The sequence below is a fragment of the Meles meles genome, chromosome X, assembly GCF_922984935.1.
Source record: "Meles meles chromosome X, mMelMel3.1 paternal haplotype, whole genome shotgun sequence".
Taxonomy (NCBI): domain Eukaryota; kingdom Metazoa; phylum Chordata; class Mammalia; order Carnivora; family Mustelidae; genus Meles; species Meles meles.
The window spans coordinates 40,528,737-40,538,669 of record NC_060087.1 but is presented as its reverse complement, the minus strand read 5'-3'; the positions used below and the strand labels follow the sequence as shown (position 1 = coordinate 40,538,669).

Genomic DNA, 9,933 nt, shown 5'->3' with positions numbered 1-9,933 from the left:
GATCCAGCATGAGACTGAGTTTCCCACAGACAAGCTGAGAATTTGGAGGAAATCAAGGTAGTTCAAGAATTTCTGAGGGTCTATCGCATGTATGCCACAGGTGGACAGACAGCTGGCATAGTGGGGTATGGCATTCACCTGACGTACAGGAGAATCATCTTCCAGGTAGGCAACAGTAGTTTATCCTAAGGGCACTGACCTCTCAGGTGGGAAGTCCAGACAGAGGCTCAGTTCTAAACAACCAGCAATGACAATTTTACCCATGCTGAAGTGTGACTTTCTTAAGAGCTGGGAAATTATCTTATTCACGTTTTAAAAAATACTGGGTGTGGTGCATAAACAATGAATCTTGGAACACCAAAAAAAAAATTAAGTTAAAAAAATACTAGCTTTATTGAAATACAATTCATAAACCATAAAATTCAATGTTTTAAAGCATAAAATTCAGTGTTTTTTAAAAAATATATTTATTTGACAGAGAGAGAGACAGCGAAAGAGGGAACACAAGCAGGGGGAGTGGGAGAGGGAGAAGCAGGCTTCCTGCTGAGCAGGGAGCCCCAGTGTGGGGCTCGATCTCAGGACCCTGGGATCACAACCTGAGCTGAAGGCAGATGCTTAATGACTGAGCCACCCAGTTACCCCTAAAATTCAGTGTTTTTTATGATTGTATGAAATCATATGATGTATGCCATTTTGCAACTGGCTTCCTTCACCTAGCATAACATTTTCAAGATTCATTCTTGTTGTAGCATGCATCAATATTTTATTCCTTTCTATGGCCAAATAAAATTACATAGTACTTTTAGGCCACATTTTCTTTATCCATTCTTCAGTTTATGGTTATTCAGGTTTTTTCCATTTTGGACTATGAATAATGCTGCTATGAACATGCATGTACAAGTTTTTGTGAGGACATATGCTTTCTCTTCTCTTGAGGATATACCTCAGAGTAGAATCTATGGGTCATCTGGTAACTACATATTTAATTATTTAATTATTTAAAGAGCATCTGAACTATTTTCCCAAGTGCCTGTGCCACTTTATATTCCATCTATTAGTGTATAAAAGTTCTAATTTCTCCACATCCTTGTCAACACTTATTCTTTTTTTTTAACCTTTCATTTTCTTTTTAAAGATTTTATTTTTTTATTTGACAGAGAGAGATCACAAGTAGGCAGAGAGGCAGGCCGGGGCGTGGGGGTGAAGAAGCAGGCTCCCTGCCGAGCAGAAAGTCCGATGTGGGGCTCAATCCCAGGACCCCGAGATTATGACCTGAGCCAAAGGCAGAGGCTTAACCCTCTGAGCCACACAGGCGCCCTCAACACTTATTCTTGTCCATCTTTTTTTTTTTATTATAGCAATCCTAGTGAGTGTGAAGTTGTATCTCACTGTGTGTTATTTTTTGTTTTTGTTTTTTTGAAAAGTCTTCATATCACTTCATTCAAACTTTATCCAAAACCGTAGAAGTATTAAAAATGTGTAGTCCTGAGCTTCAGATGCTGACCTCTGATCTCATAAGCAAGTGGGGAAAAGAGGGTCAGGATAGAAATTCAGAGTTCCTCCCACTCCAAGAAGGCTAGGCCTACACCACTGCTTCTTGGCAGGCAGGATGGGACACAGCTCAGCTTCCTCCTCCTCACTCTGTTCTTCACTCTCTTCTTCCCCAGAAATGTCATTGCCTATAGCAACAATCTCATGCTAGCCTCTGATGTGCACAGGGCCAGAACCTGACTGCAGACACAGGGTTACAGGTGGCTGGAGTTGTAAATCATCCAAACTGAGCCTGAGTTGGCAGGACAACTTGAGGTTGGCCACAGGGATTATCAATCTACTTACTGGTGGTCATGGTTCTTGGCCATGAGTTCTATCATTCTTTGCAACACATTACGCTCCTCTTTGGCCCCCTCGGTGAGGCAGAGCATGGTCAAAGCCAGCAAGTTTTCCTCATCACCCTCTTTCTCTACCTTGAAGGTGAAAGAATGTGTGTGGCTGGACAGCTCACAGCTGAAGGAAAAACTATCCACAGTGACTAGAGCAGGGACTCGCAGACCGCCCTCAACCAGCTCTCCTGATTCAAGAATGTTAAGGCAGCAGCTGTGCCGGTGGCCATGCTACAGTCTCACTGTGGTTTCGATTTATAGTTCCCTGATGACTAATGATGGTAAGCATGTGCTTGTTGGCCATTTGTATATCTTTTTTGGAGAAATGTCTATTCAATCCTTTGCGGCTGTTTTAATTCATTTAATTGGTTCTGTGTGTTAAATTGCAAGTGTTCTTTATTTACTCTGGGCACAAGTCCCTATCAGATATATTATTTGCAAATATTTTTTCCCCTTATGTGAGTTGTATTTTCATTTTCGTCATAGCATCTGTTGAAGCATGAAAGTTTTAAATTTTGATGAAGTCTAATTATTTTTTCTTTAATTGCTTATGCTTTTGTGATATCTAAGAAGAAGGAGACTTTGCCTTACTCAAGGTTTTTTTTTCCCCTCCAAAGAGTTTATTTATTTATTTGACAGACAGAGATCACAAGTAGGCAGAGAGGTAGACAGAGAGAGAGGAGGAAGCAGGCTCCCTGCCGAGCAGAGAACCTGAGGTGGGGCTCCATCCCAGGACCCGGGGATCATGACCCGAGTGGAAGGCAGAGGTTTTAACCCACTGAGCCACCCAGGCACCCCTCAAGGTTTTACTCCTTTGTTTCCAAGAGTTTTATAGTTTTTGCTGTACCACCAGGGACTGCTGAGAAGGGCAGGTGCAGAAATGGAGCCCCAAGTCCAGGTGGACTCTTAATCTTATTTTTGTAGAATGCACAGTATATGGATACAAAGACAAAACAATTCAAGAAAGCAATTATGTGAGGGGCATCAAGGAACATGATTATCAGTATATGTCCTAGTGAGGCATTAACTAGGGGCTGCAGGAAATGGGAAAGCTGACCTCAGTAGTCCCAACTATCTTATTCACCATTGTTGTTATTTTCAGCATGTACTGTTTGCAGTTTGTAATGATGGGAGAATGGTTAGCTTTTGCCATACACATACAGCTTTTGCCATATATGTGTGTTCCTGTTATTATTGTTTCTTTTACCCACTGAAGTCTTGCTATCCCACAAATAATGGCTAGAAAAAATAGAAGATCAACAACATGGAAGGTATGAACAACAGTATAAGCCAGCTAGAAAAAGCATCTTTAGATCACTCCATGCAATGACAGTAGAATACCCATTCTTCTGAAGTGCACACAGAACACTCTCCAAGATAGACCATATGCAGGGTCATATAAAGACTCAATAAATTTTGGGGCGCCTGGGTGGCTCAGTGGATTAAGCCGCTGCCTTCGGCTCAGGTCATGATCCCAGGGTCCTGGGATCGAGCCCTGCATCGGGATCTCTGCTCCGCGGGGAGCCTGATTCCTCCTCTCTCTCTCTGCCTGCCTCTCTGTCTACCTACTTGTGATCTCTATCTGTCAAATAAATAAAATCTTAAAAAAAAAGACTCAATAAATTTAAAAGGATTGAAGTCTAAAATGTATGTCCTCACCACAAAGAAATTAAATTAGAAACCAACAACAAAAATAATTTGTGAAACTCACAAATGTGTGGAAATGAAGTAACACACTTTTAAATAACAAATGGATCAAAGAAGAAATCACAAAGGAAATCAGAAAATACTTTGAGATAAAAGGAAGTGAAGACACAATATACCAAAACTTATAGGATGCAGTGAAGGACTGATTAAAGAGAAATTCATAGCTCTGAATACCTATATAAAAAGATCTCAGATCAGTAACTTAACCTTCCACCTTAAGGAACTAGAAAAAAAAGGCATATTAAACCCGAAGAAAGCAGAAGCAAGGAAATAATAGAGATTAGAGACAACATTAATGAAATAGAAAATACAAAACCAATAAAGAAAATGAACAAGACCAAAAATTGGTTGTTAAAAGAGATCAACAAAATGGACAAGCTTTTAACCAGACTGACCAAGGGAAAAAGGGAGAAGACTAAAATGACTAAACCAGGTATGAAAGAGAGAATGCTACTTCCAACCATCCAGTAATAAAAAAGATTATGAACAAATATTATTAGACATTAGACATTAGACAGCATAGATGAAATGGAAAAATTCCTAGAAAGACACAAATTATCAATGCTGATTCAAGAAGAAATTGAAAAATTTGAGTAGAGGTATCACAAGAAAAAAGATTGAATTAGTAGTTTTAAAATTTTACACAAAGAAAAACCCATTCCCAGATAAATTTACTATTGTATTCTACCAAACATTTATTATTTTTTAATATTTTATTTATTTGACAGAGAGAAATCACAACTAGGCAGAGAGGCAGGCAGAGGGAGAGGAGGAAGCAGGCTCCCTGCGGAGCAGAGAGCCCGATGTGGGGCTCGATCCCAGGACCCTGAGATCATGACCTGAGCCGAAGGCAGAAGCTTTAACCCACTGAGCCAGCCAGGCGCCCCTCTACCAAACATTTAAAGAAGAGTTAATGCTATTTCTTCACAAACTCTTCCAAAAAGTAGAAGGCAGGAGAACATTATCCAACTTATGTTTTCAGGCTAATATTAACCTGATACCATAACCAAGGATATGACAATAAAACTAACAGGTCACTATCCCTTATGAATATAGACACAAAAATCCTTAACAAAATACCAGCAAACTGGACCCAGCAACATATAAAAAGGATTAGATACCATGATCAAGTGGGGCTTGTCCCAGAAGCACAAGGTTGCTTTAACATCAATCAGTGTAATATAGGGCGCCTGGGTGGCTCAGTGGGTTAAGCTGCTGCCTTTGGCTCAGGTCATGATCTTGGGGTCCTGGGATCGAGCCCTGCATCGGGCTCTCTGCTCAGCAGGGAGCCTGCTTCCCTCTCTCTCTCTGCCTGCCTCTCTATCTACTTGTGATCTCTCTCTGTCAAATAAATAACTAAAATCTTAAAAAAAATCAGTGTAATATAACACACTGATCAAATAATGGACAAAACCACATGATCATTTCAATAAATGCAGAAAAAGTATTGGATAAAATATACCTCTTCATAATAACAAGTCTCAACAAACTAAAAGTAGAAGGGAACTTCCTCTTTCTCATAAAGGGCATCCTTAAAAATTTGCAGCTAACATCATACTTAATTAATACTGAATGCCTTCTCCCTAAGATCAGAAACAAAACAATGGTATCCACTCTTCCTACTTCCTTTCAGCTTTGTACTTGAGGGTCTAGTCCCAGCAATTAGATAAGAAAAAAAGAAATAAAAGGCATCTGGATTAGAAAGGAGGAAGTAAAACCACTTTGATTTTCACATGAACCAATCTTGTATACATAAAATCCTAAGGAATATATACACAAAGAACTATTAGAATAAAGAAGTTCAGTAAGGTTGCCAGGTACAATTTATACATAAATTAATTATATTTTCATACGTTAACAATGAACCAAAAGAATATCAAAAATAATTAAATACTTAGGAATAAATTTAACAAAAAAGTGTAAAGTTTACACTCTGAAAGCTATAAAATACTGTTGAAAGGAAGGAAAGAAAATGTATATAAATGGAAAGTCATCCTGTGTTCATAATTCAAAAAGCTAAATATTGTTATATGGAGATACTCCCCAAGTTGATCTATAGATCTATGATATAGATAGTAGATCTATAGATATGATATATAGATCTATAGATCAACTTGGGGAGTATCTCCAATGCAATCCCCATGAAAATCCAAAGTGGTTTCTTTACAGAAATTTGTAAGTTAATCCTAAAATTCATTTGGAAATTCAAGGTCCTCATAATAGTCTAATCAATATTAAAAAAGAACAAACTTGAAGGTGTCATACTTTCTGATTTCAAAACTTACCACAAAATAATCAAAAGTATAATATTGGCATGAAGATAGACGCAGAGATCAATGGCATAGAGTTGGAGTCCATAAATAAAGCCTCGCATTTATAGTCAATTGATTTTCAAGAAAGGTACCAAGTTAATTCCGTAGGGAAAGAACAGTCTTCAACAAATGGTGCTGAAACAACTGGATATTCACGTGAAAAATAAAAAAGATATTAGACTACTACCTCACACCATATATAAAAAATTAATTCAAAATGTATCATTAACTTAAATATGAGAACTAAAACTACAGAACACTTAGACGAAATATAGGAGTAACTCTTCATGACATTGGGTTCAGCAAAGACTTCTTAGATATGATACCAAACGCATGAGAACAACAGCAACAACGGATTAATTAGATGTCTTCAAAAGGAAAAACTTTTGTGCTTCAAAGAACACAAGCAAAAAAGTGAAAAGATAATTCACTGAATTGGAGAAAATATTTGCAAATCATATATCTAATGAGGGACTTGCACCCAGAATATATAAAGAATTGTTATAATTCTGTAATAAAAAGATGACCCAATTTTTTAAAATGTGCACAGGAAGATAGTTCTGATACTTCTTTTTTTTTTTAAGATTTTATTTATTTGACAGAGAGAGACACAGCAAGACAGGGAACACAAGCTGGGAGAGTGGGAGAGGGAGAAGCAGGCTCCCCGCTGAGCAGGGAGTCCTATATGGGGCTCAATTCCATGACCTGAGCCGAAGGCAGATACTTAATGACTGAGCCACCCAGGTGCCCCAGTTCTGATATTTCTGATACATATTTCTGATACACATTTCTCCAAGAAGATATTTCATGCACAAGGATCTGAGTACGCATTTCTCCAAGAATGGCCAATCAACATATGAAAAAGGCTTAATTAACATCATTCAACTTCAGGGAAATGCAAGTCAAAAGCACAGTGAGATACCAATTCACATCAGCTGGGATGGCCATAATTAAACAGACGGACAAGAAGGAGTGTTGGAGCATAAGAAATAACATGGAGGACATGGGGAGATGTAGAGGAGAAGGGAGTTGAGGGAAATTGGAAGGGGAGACGAAATATGAGAGACTATGGACTCTGAAAAACAACCTGAGGGTTTTGAAGGGGTGAGGGGTGGGAGGTTGGGGAACCAGGTGGTGGGTAATAGGGAGGGCATGTACTGCATGGAGCACTGGGTGTGGTGCAAAAACAATGAATACTATTACGCTGAAAAGAAATAAAAAAGAAGAAGAAGGAGTGTTGGTGAAGATGTGGAGAAAGTGGGACCGTCATGTACTGTTGGTGCAAATGTAAACTGTTTCAACTGCTTTGGAAAATGTCTTGCAGTTTCTCAAAAGGTTAAACATAGAGCTACCACAGGCCCTGGCAATTCCACTCCACTTTATGCATTTATTTTCTTTAATAAATATATAAAGAATATCAGATCAATAAGTACTTTATAAATGTTGTCATTTTCCATGACAATCTGTTAAGGTGGATACTATCATTATCCTTATATCACATACAAGAAAATTGAGATCCAATGTTAAATAACTTGCCTAAAGTCACACAACTGGTAAGTCATGAGGCTAGAATTTGAACCAAGGTATCTGACTCCAGAGTCCATACTTTTTTTTTTAAAGATTTTATTTATTTATTGACACAGAGAGAGAGATCACAAGTAGGCAGAGAGGCAGGTAGAGAAAGCGGGGGGGGGGGGAGGAAGCAGGCCCCCTGCTGAGCAGAGAGCCCGATGTGGGGCTCGATCCCAGGACCCTGAGATCATGACCTGAGCCAAAGGCAGAGGCTTAACCCACTGAGCCACCCAGGTGCCCCCAGAGTCCATACTTTTAACCATAAACTTCATTGTCTCCATATAAAAATAAATATATGAAATATTTGTGTAATATAAAAATCCCTTTATACAAGACACAGTCTTCTTGACAGACTTCTTGAAAGATTGTTCCTTGCACATAATAATAAACAATTGCTAAAAAGCTATTTAATTTTATCTTAGAGAAAAACAAAGCTAACATTAATATAGTGTTACTATGTGTCAGATGCTTAAAATTTTGTTCAAATTGTTACATAAACACTTCCAGGTAGATTCTGTTATTGTCCCCATTTTGTAGAGGTCCAGAGGAGTTAAGCAATTTATCCAAGATCACGTAGCTAGTAAATGTCAGACCTGGGATATAAACACAGTGTCCATGTTTTTAACCACTATGAAGTATGTCTCTTGATAAAATATGTTGGGCTTAGAGGAGTACCAATAATTTATATCCTTCTTCCCCATCTGAGCTTACAGGACTCAAAGGATGAGATAAAAATATCAGCTTTGTTATTGCTAAAGCTGTTTGGAGAATGAAGCTTAGGTGGGTTCTCTGCCTGTGGTAGGCCTCTCCCATGGAATTCAAAGCTCTCTGTAGGCAGATACCCGGGGCGGGGTGGGGGGAGAGGGAGGAAGGAGGTACAGAGTTGCACCTGCCCAGTTTTTTCTCCCAATCTCACCCACTAGGTAACTCTGAGTACAGGCTGGATGGAACCAGGAGAGTGACCACAGGCAATCAGGAGAGATGGGAAATAAGTATCCTGCCTCTAGCCAAACTGTAGACAAGTTGTTCATATGTAAACTAAAAATGTCCTTTAAAAAGAGTAAGGCATAGCATTTGGGAAGCTTTCTTTACTTAGTATTGAAGCAATACAGTGAAAAGAACCCCGGTTTAGGCATTAGAAGACCTGGTAGCCCAACCCAGGTCTGCCTCTGTGACCATGGGCATTATATTTCATTCCTCTGAGCCAGTAATTAATTACTTCACCCAAAATTCTGCTAATAAAATATACTTCATGAGAACAGTTTAAAAACAAAACAAAGCAGGGACACATGAGTGGCTCAGTCAGTTATGCATCTGACTCTTGATTTCAGCTCAGACCATGATCTCAGGGTCATGGGATCGAGCCCCACATCCAGCTCCCTCCTAGGCTGGAAGTCCACTTGGGATTCTCTCTCTTCCTCTCCCTCTGCCCACCCCTCACCACCTGCACACACACTCTCTGAAATAAATAAATAAATCTTTAAGAAGAAAACCTAAACCCAACCCAAAACAAAATGAAACTCTCCATTTCCAAAAAATTAAGGAAATTCTTTCTTAAATGATTTCCTTCCTCTGAATTTATTTTTCTAAGCTTTCCAACCTATGCCATTGATTTCTATTATCATATATATTAAATGGAATTCATGGGGTCCTAGGTGCTTTTTCCTTCCTACTCCACTTCTTTTCTTATGCCCTGTTATTCTTCTTCCCATGCTTTCTGCTTGAAGAAACTGTTCATGTTGTCTTTTAGGTTTACTTCATATTTACATATTATAACCTCTTTCAATCTATACCTTCTCCAATAAAGCAACAAAGGGAGGAGGAAGGAAGAAAGGAGGGAAGAAAGGAAGGAGGGAAGGAGAGAGGGAAGGAAGGAAGGGAAAAAAGGAAAAAAATTAAAGATACTTTGCATTCCTTTTTAAAAATGCTTTTTCTTCATTTTTTAAGTATAAAGTAAATTGAACTCATCATTCTTATATATTTACTTATTTGTCTAATTATTTATTCAAAGCCTCTTTCTTGTCATCTAAACTATAAACTTCATGAGGGCAAAAATTTCAATGGTTTGTTCAATTTTGCATGCCTATAACTTGCCTGGTGTTGAGCATAAAAGTGAGTAGTTTAAAAATGTTCAATAATCATTTTAAAGAAACTCAAACTGTATGGATTTTTCACTGTAAAAAAGTGATGAACTTGGGGTGCCTGAGTGGCTCTGTTGCTTAAGCAACCAACTCTTGGTTTCAGCTCAGGTCATGATCTCATGGGTCATGGGATTGAGCCCCATATCGGGCTCTGCCCTCAGTGGGGAGCCTGCTCGAGATTCTTTCCCTAGGCCCCTTACCTCAGTTGTTCTCTCTCTCTCTCTCTCTCTCTCAAATAAATAAATAGATCTTTTAAAAAAGACTTCAGGAATTAAAAAAAAAGTGATGGTCTTCATCAATTGGGAGAAGATGATAATTTTT

The 9,933-nt window shown here is 38.6% G+C and overlaps 1 pseudogene; it reads right to left on the bottom strand.

Moving 5' to 3' along the window:
* Positions 1 to 1,512: 1,512 nt before the first annotated feature.
* On the bottom strand, positions 1,513 to 2,110 carry LOC123934612 (annotated as a pseudogene).
* Between the last annotated feature and the right edge of the window lie 7,823 nt (positions 2,111 to 9,933).